General features: G+C 40.2%; 1 protein-coding gene across 2 annotated transcripts in view; it reads right to left on the minus strand.

The window, feature by feature from the left end:
- Positions 1-10295, minus strand: part of Rasgrp3 (RAS guanyl releasing protein 3) — an 83940-nt gene that overhangs the window by 63201 nt on the left and 10444 nt on the right. The gene's annotated exons all lie outside the window — the stretch shown is intronic.

Here is a 10295-nt window from a genome sequence, read left to right on the forward strand (position 1 = left end):
TAAACCAGAAATCTCTCCATGTATAAAAGAAGAGGCTGGGGGGGGGGGGGGGGGGGGGGAGAAGTGGATGGGGGAAGAGGATAGATTTCTCAGGTCTAATTTTTTACTTAGTTGTGAAAGCTTAGTGTGTACATGGAACACTGGAAATATCAAGACCTATCAGCAATAGAAATGAACTCAAGATCTAGGGATGCAGTGCCCTGAGATGGGTCACCTCCAAAGACTTTTCTCTCCTTTGGATAACTCAGTCTCCATTCCCAAACAGAAAAAGAAGCCTGCTAGTCACTTGAAGTACTAGTCTGGCTTCTTTATACTCCATGTTTACAGTAACAGAGACGTCTGGACCCAATGGCACATATCATTCACTTCATCTGCAACTGACTAGGTCGATTATTCTGATAATCCATTATGTAGCACATGGTCATGGAAAGAGAGACTTCTGGAAACTGTTCAGTGACCAACAAAGAAAACAATATAGAGATTCTTTGCCAATTCTATTTACAGCCAAGAGCAGACCCTAATGGTACTTACAAGGCAAAATGTCAACATGGAGAACAAGGCATTGTCCCTTTCTACTCTGGGTCTAGTCAGGTGACTGAGGGCTCGATAATGATGTCATCTCCCTGTCTCCCTCTCGGCACACCTGTCCCCCTCTCGGCACACCTGTCTCCAGCTCAGCACACCTGTCTCCCTCTCGGCACACCTGTCTCCAGCTCAGCACACCTGTCCCCCTCTCGGCACACCTGTCTCCAGCTCAGCACACCTGTCCCCCTCTCGGCACACCTGTCTCCAGCTCAGCACACCTGTCTCACCTTCTAGCTGTGCCCACTTGCGTGGCTCCTGTGTCTTAACTACAATCTCTCTGATTTGTTGCTCTTACTAGCACAGCTCAGTCTTTCTTCACAATTAAGTTTTTGGAGAAATACTTGTCTTCCTGTCTCAAATCTCATTATAGGCTCAGTCTACTTGAGGGCTGGCTTCTCCTGCCTCAAAGGCGCTGCTTGCTGCCCGTGGCTGTGCAACATTTTTTTGCTCCTGTCTTACTTAACTTTTAGCTATATTTGACCCAACTGACTATGTGGTGTCAACAAGGTCCTGTGGCTTCCACAAAGCCTCACTGCACCTTCCTTAAGTCTTCCACATGGACTTCCTTTCTACCCACCCCTACATGTGAAAACCCTCTCTCCCCCATTCCTGTTTCTAACATGTTTCATGCTGCCAACTCACTTGCCTCTAAAATTCCTATTTATGACCTCCATGTCTCTTACATTTTACCTATGATTGAAGCCTCTTAGGGGCCATTGTGGAATCCTAGGCATTTTTATGTGTCCAGAAACTACTAGAACCTTGACATAACTTTGACATAAGTTTTAACATAACTTCCTTTATTATGGTGGTCGCTTCATGCATTTCTGCTACATCAAGAAATCTAACTGTGGTTTAAATGTGTGCAATTTATTTTATGACCACTGTACTTTAGCTGTTTTGTTTCTTTGTTTGTTTATTTTAAGTAAAATTTAAATACTCAACACTATTCGAAGGACTAATACGACCAACATGGTACTGGGGGGGATGTCTTGACTTCCTCATATTCCTCTCCCTTGCTGAACCATTGGGTTACCTTCCTAAAGCTACCCCCTAAGGTCTGTTCCATTATTGAGCCACTTCCTTATGCCTGACTAAAATTTCAAGCTCCAGTTATCAAAAAGCCAATATCCAGCAGCCAAAACTCATTATTTGACTACACTGGCTAGCATGTCCAATCAGGACTTCCCAACTTACCCCCTAGCATACACTTCCTATTTTTTGTCCTTAAAAATCACTCCTGCAGAAACACGGGTGGCTGTCCCTGTCCTATTCAGAGCCCCACACCCTGTCTGTCCAGGGTAATAAATTCCCTTTGTGCTAAGAATTTGGTGTCTGGGTGTGTTATGTGCTGACTTCAGGGATCCCTTACAGTGATAGCATTGAAGAAGAAGAAGAAGAAGAAGAAGAAGAAGAAGAAGAAGAAGAAGAAGAAGAAGAAGAAGAAGAAGAAGAAGAAGAAGAAGGAGGAGGAGGAGGAGGAGAAGGAAGAGGAGGAGGAGGAGGAGAAGGAAGAGGAGGAGGAGGAGGAGAAGGAGCCTAGAATTAAAGGTTTCTAAAGACTTACTTATTGAGAAGGTGACTTGGGGAGAGTTTTTATTGTTCTTGATTTGATTTCATTGTAGTTTTTTAGACAAGGTCTCAGTGAAGAACTCTGACTATGAACAAGTTTATTAGATAGCTGAAGCTAGCTTCAAACTTTTTATCTTACTGTCCCAGCCTTTCAAATGCTGAGATAACACATGTCACATACCTGCCAATAATGATATTAGACTTTGTTAAATCAAGTGTGTGTTCCGATTATAAAACAAAGGAGACATTGTATAACTTTCAAGGCACAAATGGGGGAAAATGAAATACAGCAAACTTTAAGAATTCAAAAGAAGGAAGAGAGAGAGAGAGAGAGAGAGAGAGAGAGAGAGAGAGAGAGAAAGTGATACTAAAAATAAAGTTACAAAATATTTTAATGACCACAGTATAGACTGCTGAATTCACCTTCAGAGTGTAAACCTTGTCATTAAAAGGCAAACAAGAAGGTAGGCCCAAGGTCAGCTCAGTTCCCATAGAAGTAAAGTTTTCTGTGTGTATATAACAGGAACAGAGAGAGACCTCTCAAGAACTCAACCTCTTTAAACTTCCTATTCTAAGTCCTTGACACTAGCTAAAAGCAAGCTCTTTATGCCAAAAACAACAGGGGACACTGACTAATGCAGTAGAAAAAGTAAGGGATGGGGACGTGTAGAGAAGATAGAGAATGAATCTATCTGTGCCCTAAGTACACCACAAAGAGAATGAAACTCACAAGTTGACTATCAGTTGTCTAGTCAGTATAAAGAAAACGACACCCCACTTCCTACATGGATGGTCCATGCATGCAGAGTGAGTGGATATCCCCCAGCACCTGGTAGCTCCTGTTCTTCCTAGGATTTCAGAAGGTGAACTCTTTGCCTGCATCGTGGAGCCAGAATTCCTTGAAGAAATCTGCAATAAATTTAGCCAAGCCAGATGGTACAGTTCATCTGTTAGTTCAGAGTGTGCGAAACTAGATAGATGGTTCTAATCAGTCTTATCAGGGAAACAGATGGAAAAGTTTTTCCAGAAGTTAATCCTTTTAGTCTGATTCCAAAAGGAGGCCATGTGGTTCCTCGGGGCTGTCGATGCTTGGCAGTACTTTCTCAGCCTCCACTCATTTTACACATGTTGGGGATGAAGTGCGGGTTAATTGTGGGTGAGGCACTAGGAAACTAGGACCATGACAGCAATCTTCATTACTTGAAGACAGCATCTTCCAAATGTCCTTCTCCATTACCAATTTTCAAGGAATTTGTAATGTTGTCCTGATGATTCAGTAGCTAAAATAGAAAACTGAACAGGACAAGGAACCCAAAGACCAGAGTGCTCGTGCTCTCTCAGCCTTTGTCCTTTTGAGTGGCAGTAAGCAACTCTACTCCATTGCTCTTCGGAATCCATATTAATAATAAATCAACAAAGTGAGTAGTAATCTGTGTCTCATGGATTTGTTTTCAAAAGGAAAGGAAACGTCACAGAAAAGGTATTTTGAAGAACTATCCTTCTGAAATTTCTAGAAGACACCATCTTACAGCAAACCTGGCTCTTGTAATCCTTCTGTCCCCTTCTGCAATTATCTCTGGGCTCTACATGCAGGGGTGTGTTGTAGATATATCAGTTGGGATGAGCACCACAACTCTGCATTTTGATTATTTGTGGTTGTCTGTAATGGTCTCTAACTGTTGCAAAGAGAAGCTTCCTTCATGGGGAGTAACACTTATCTGGGGACATAAGGACAAATATTTAGAATGTAATTAGGGATTATGTTGGTTTAGTAAAGTGGCTGTTATAGACTCTTCTCTAAGATTCATGGCTTTCCTAGGTAAATGGCTATTTCCAGAATCAGGCTTCATTTCTCTCTTGTTGAGTGAGTCCAGACAAGGATGCTATCAGTAGACTTGCTAGTAAGGAGAGATTGAAGGAGAAGCTCATGAGTCCATATCCCTCCACAGGCTACTAAGAACTGCTCAGCATGGGAAGAAAGAGCATATCAATTGTTTTTCTGATACTAAATATACTAAATGTTCAGCTCTGTAAAGATACACAGATAAATATAGTATATAGTAGGATATATATATATATATATATATATGTATATATATATATACATATATATATATATATATATATATATATATATATATATTTCTGTGATGTCTTTTCTTGTTTATCAATTTGACTACATCTGGAATTAACTAAAATCCAAAAACGGAGAGTACACATCTGCTAGGACTTTTGCCTAGTTTAAAATAATCCAGATGTTGAGGTGGGAAGACACACCTTTAATTGGGGCCACACCTTCTGCTGGAAGCCTGTATAAGGACATGGGAGAAGAGAGCTTTTGCTCTTTGTCGATTTGCTCTTATCTTTCTACCAAGTTCCTTTCTGCACTGGCATTAGAGCCTACTTCTTCAGGATTCCAGTATTTACTGCAGACCAATTGAGACATCTAGCCTCTTAGCATGAGCAACTTATGGATTCTTGAACTTTCTGTTCACAGCCAGCCATTGCTAAACCCACTGAACCAGAACCTGTAAGTCATTATACGTATGTGTGTGTGTGTGTGTGTGTGTGTGTGTGTGTGTGTATGTGTGTGGATAGAGAGGCGGGGAGAAAGATTCATTCTATAAGTTCTGTTACTTTAAAGAATCCTGACTAATACTATTTCCTACATAATTATATACATAGTATACGTACTATATTTTATGCCATATATATACATATATAGTATATATAAAGTGTGTGTGTGTGTGTGTTTAACCACAATAAGGAAAAAGAGGCCATAAATTTAAAATAACAAGGGGGGAAGTTCATGGGAGGGGTGGAGGAAGGAAAAGAAAGAGAGAAATGATAAAATTATATTTTTACTTTTTTATTTTGGCTTTTTAGGACAGGATTTCCCTGTGTAACCATGGCTGTCCTGGAACTAACTTTATAGGCCAGTTTGGCCTAAAACTCAGAAATCCACCTGCCTCAACCTTCCAAGTACTGGGATTAAAGGGTGCACCATCAGGCCCAGTGATACAACTATAACCTCAAAAACATTAAAAATTAAAAAGAACCATTCTGCTGCCCAATCTTAAGTGTCTATCTCTTATTCTCACAAGGCTCCTTGGCGCTGCTCATCACATGCCATTGTCTACAGAAGAGGCTGAGAAATTTTAGTTAGCACAGTGACACTGTGTGCCCAGTGTTGCCACTCCCTTCGATCACCATTTTCAACTACAGTCTCAACCTGCCCAATCTACTTTCACCCACAGACAGGCACGTGACCCAAGCAAAGCCAGTCACCAGCAGCACCCTCTTGCTTTGGTCACTCGTGAGAACTCCAAAAGCAAGCACTAGAATCAGGTGAATTAGCCCCTCATCTAATGACCCCTTTCCTTGTGGTTTTCAGACATGAAATCAGACAATTCTTTTCCTCTAGCCAAGGTCTAAGATAAACCTACAACCTATTAACAATTACTTTTTTCTGCTGGTCCACAACGTTCTGAGTGTGGAAGCAGGGAAAGGAGCTGGGCCTCAGCCTGTAGTCAATCCCCTAGTGTGAAATATGCTTGTCTTCACTTGAATTTCACCCAGAGAGGAAAGTCAAAATATCCTGTATGAAACCTCTTGTGATAATAAACCTACTCTCCGCTGTGGTAGAAGAAAGATGAGATTTTATGCAAAAATCTTTGATCTCATTTGAATAAGATATTAGAGCAAAGTAAATGTAGGTGAGAGGAGAAAGACAGAGAGAGAGAGAAAGAGAGAGGGGGATAGAAGGGAGAGAGGAGAGAAGAGAGAGAGTTTATAGCTAGAAGCTTAAAGATTTTGCAATATACTCATATTTATGATAATCTCAACTCATTTTGATGCCATTCCTTTTCTAGGTGCTCCATCTTGCTTATTCTTTCCAGCCTTGTGTTCTGTATTTAAAACTATCCTTCTTCCTTTCCAGGTTCCACTTTCCTGGGTTACAGATTTGTCAGAAGCAGAAGAAAGGAAAATGAACTATATTTTTTTCATTTTACTTTCACATCACAATATCAGAGGGTGACTTTCTATGCTCTGGAACACAGTTAAATTAATCAATTTTTGTTGACTTATATGTTGGTGATTATAAAAATCAGAAATTGTTATAAAAATTTAACTCATTGCACCAGGAAGACAAATAAGATCCTGTAATCACAACTTTGTGAAGTTTGTGCTGGTGTATATGTGTAGTAGCCTGCAGATGGCCCTCAGCCATCGCCATGGACTCATGCGTAGAACTTACTTAGACTGAATCAAGGTAGATTCTCTCTGGCCAACGGGATACACAGAAAGTGACAGTTGAACTTCCGAGGTAAGGACATAATAAACATTGCCTCATTCTGAAGGAATTCTGATGCCATGCTAGGAGGATACTGTTGTTTCCCCCAGTAAACTGCTTCTGCCTTGTTTGCTTTCTCTAAGCATTCTGTGAATTCCCTAGTACACAACTGAGTTGACAGAAACTTTCTATGATCTAGACAGAAAAACAAACACTCAGATCCCTGAAGGTCAGTGAACCTTAAGTAGTGCATAGGAAGATATCGTCACACTGATACAGTGTAATCACTTCTTAAAACTCAAAGACAAAGTTAACATGGAAAATCAGGAAGAAGAAAAGCAATTCATCACATAAAGAGAAAACTTTCATGAGGCAATCATCAGGTTTCTCCGAAGAAAGGTTGTAGGCCAGAGGAAATGGAATGATGTATAGAGAAGCTGATAGAAAAAAAAATATGTATGTCATCCAAAGATACTAATCCTGGCAAGACAGACCATCTTTCAGAAATGAAGAAGATAAAGAGGACCTCCCCAGACACACAGAAGGGGTTGGGGTGGAGGCTCATCACCAATCAGAGTTAAATTAGAGTTAACTAAATTAGGAGTTAAAAAAAAAAAATGGTCTTCAAGTTGAAAAGTTACTCTAGCTACATGAATGCATAAAACTCATCTTTAGGGACTGAAGGGATGGCTCAGATGATATGAGCACTGGCCGCTTTTCCAGAGGACCAGGGTTTGGTCCCAAGCCCCTGCATGGCAGTTCACAACTGCTATCCCAGGCCCAGTGGATCTGATGCCCTCTTCTGGCCTGTGAGGGTACTGTACACAGACACACATTCAGGCAAAATACCCCCTCACAAAAAATAACAAATAAAATGTAAAGATGTTAAACTCATCCCTGTTAAACAGTAAGCACCTGGTCAAGGTCAGAATGCAGACTCTCTCTCTCAGCTTACAATGGGATTACATCCCTCAAAAGCTTGTCAGATGTTAAAAATATTGAAAGTCATAAAAACCATTTATTTCACCAAACATTCCAAGCATTGTAACATGGCAACACAGTAGGGTGTAGAGGGCCAGTTGTTTGTTCTATAATAATGCATCTGGCTCTATAATCATGTTCTATAATCATATACTCATGGCCCCACCCAGCATCATCACAGAGCAAATGCTGCATCCAGCTGGCTGCAGAGCTATCAAAATGTGACATTTGAAATACGATTCCAACAGAATGGACTCACTGTTGCCCATCACAAAGACTAAAAAAATGAAGTGTGAGCCCATAGTAAGTATGGGTCCATCAATAGTCTAATACCATAATGGTGATGGCCTGGCCACTTTTAACTATTGTGTGAAAATGGAACACAAAATATATTAATATTTAGCTGTAGATACATTAATTTGTTAATAGATACACAATACAGAATGAGGTAAATTGTGACATCAGTAACAACAACAAAAAGTTATTGTTCTCAGCTTAAAATAGATTGCTAAAAATATCAGATCTCTTATGTAAGCCTCGGGTGGAAACTACAAAGCAAAGCCCATAAAAGGAACACTAGGTAAAAGGTTAGAACCAAAGCACACTCCCACAGCAGCCACAACGGCCATCACAACCCAGAGGAGTCAGCCTCCGAGGAAGAATAAGCAAAGGGACTCTAAAACAGTAGACCACAGGCTAGAGTGGTGTCTCTGTTGGAAAGTGCTTCTTTCACAAGCATGGTCTGCGTCTGGAGCCTCATCTCCCATGTAAAATATCAGGTGTGGTGTGTTCACCACTGTGAAGGGCAGGGATATTCCAGGCATCTGCTTGTCAGCCAATCTAGCCAATTAGCAAGCTCCAGATTCAGTGAGAGATGCTTTTTCAAAAAAAAAAAAAGTGATAGGAGACTTTTAACATAACTTGTGGCCTCCATATATGAACAGGCACACCCATGCACACATAGGTAGAGACGTGCATATGTCGCATATACACAAAAGAATAGAAAGCAACTAAGTGTTACAGTATGAAGTTCTCACCTATCAATAGTTACTCCCTAAGTAAATGAATTAAGTCAAAAGACATAAAGTGGCTACATGAATAAAAACCAAAGATCCAACTATGTATCATTTACAAAGGGTCCTGTGTCAGCTTTACACATACTCTGAAAGTAAAGGAATGCAAAGGGGAATTCCATGCACATGGTAAGTGAAGAGAACAGAGGTAGCTACTTTTATATCAAATAAATGAGATGCCAAGTCAAAATTTTAATAAAAACGACAAAGGACTTGAATAATATGATAGAGAAATAAATTCATCAAAAGGCTCTATAAATCCTTGTGATTATTATTAAAACAGATATTTGAACAGGACTTAATGTAGAAATAGACAATATAATCACAGAGAATTTAGATTTCATTCAACAATGGAAATAAGCCAAAGTAGAAATAATAGAGTTGAACAATACACTATAAGCTAAGTAGATTTAGCACAGAGAAGATTCCATTGAACAACACGGAATATGCATGCTTTTAAGAAAAATGTGTGCATAACAGTCTCCAGGATAAAGCTAAATGGTAGACCACGAAACAAGCCTTAACAAATTAAAAAAGATTGAATCCTTGTCAAGTAGCTTTTCCAACTATAATATCATGAAACAAATAAACAAACAAATCTATTATGGGCAAAGGCTAGGTATTATGAGCTAGACCTATAAACCCAATACTTGGGAAGCATTGGCAGAAGGATTAAAAAGTTTGAAGCCAGCTTGAGCTACACATTAAAATCAGATGCCAGCCTTGGGTACACAGGAAGACCCTGTACATAACATAAATACATCTTAAAAAGTTAAATTAACCAAATTTGGTGGTTCCCACTTTTAATCCCAGCACTCGGGAAACAGAGGTAGATAGATTTCTTTGAATTCAAAGCTAACCTGGTCTATATAGCAATTTCTAGGGTAACCAAGGCTACATATAGAGGTCCAGTTTCAAAAACATACAAACAAAACAAAACAAAACCAATTTTGCAAGAGATGCATCAATTTCTATGAGGTGTAAATGGGGAGCTGTTAGATTTCTCCTTATGTGTGCATAAGAGTCCAGTAGTGGGATGAAAAGGAACAAGAATGAAAGTGACCATTCTGGAAAAAGAAGTGAGACACAGCTTACAGGAAGGGTGACCAGCCAGGTTCATGGCAGGTGAAGGGCATGATGGTGGGAAATATGGCCCCAGCTTGATGGATTGACATTAGCATCTCAAGGACCAAAGCCCACAGAGTGGACATTGATGGAGGATGCGATTCTTATCCCAGAAACACTCTTTGAGATGATGAGGGACATCAAGGAGAGTGATATTACAGATAACTAGATAACTGGACATAGAACATCTGCTTGAATTCTCTCAAAGCTATTTAAGGAAGTGCAGTGTCACTTGGATGTTGGTGGCAAAGACAAGTGTATGAGCAGAGAATGGATTTAGAGAGAAGAGGGAAACAATGACTTTTGTGGGGGAGCAGGTGAAGTTCTTTGAAAGGTTGGAAGAGTTAAGGAGATGGCTCAGTGGGTAAAAGCACTTACCACATAAGCCTGGCCATTTGGGTTCCATACTTGGAACTCATACTTTAAAAAAGCCAGATGTGGCAGTACACATCTGTAATCCTGGCACTCCTATGGAAAGATGAGTAGCACAAACAGGGAGGTCAGCTGCAAACTCTCTTACACAGCACAGGAGCAGAACAACAGAGACTCTGCTTCAAAGCAATAGGGAAGAAAAGAACTCGCTCCCCAGAAGGTATCTCTGGCCTCCACATGAAAGCTATGGCATGTGCACATTCACACATGTGCACACACACACACACACACAC

The sequence above is a fragment of the Mastomys coucha genome, unplaced genomic scaffold (genome assembly GCF_008632895.1).
Source record: "Mastomys coucha isolate ucsf_1 unplaced genomic scaffold, UCSF_Mcou_1 pScaffold6, whole genome shotgun sequence".
Classification (NCBI taxonomy): Eukaryota; Metazoa; Chordata; class Mammalia; order Rodentia; family Muridae; genus Mastomys; species Mastomys coucha.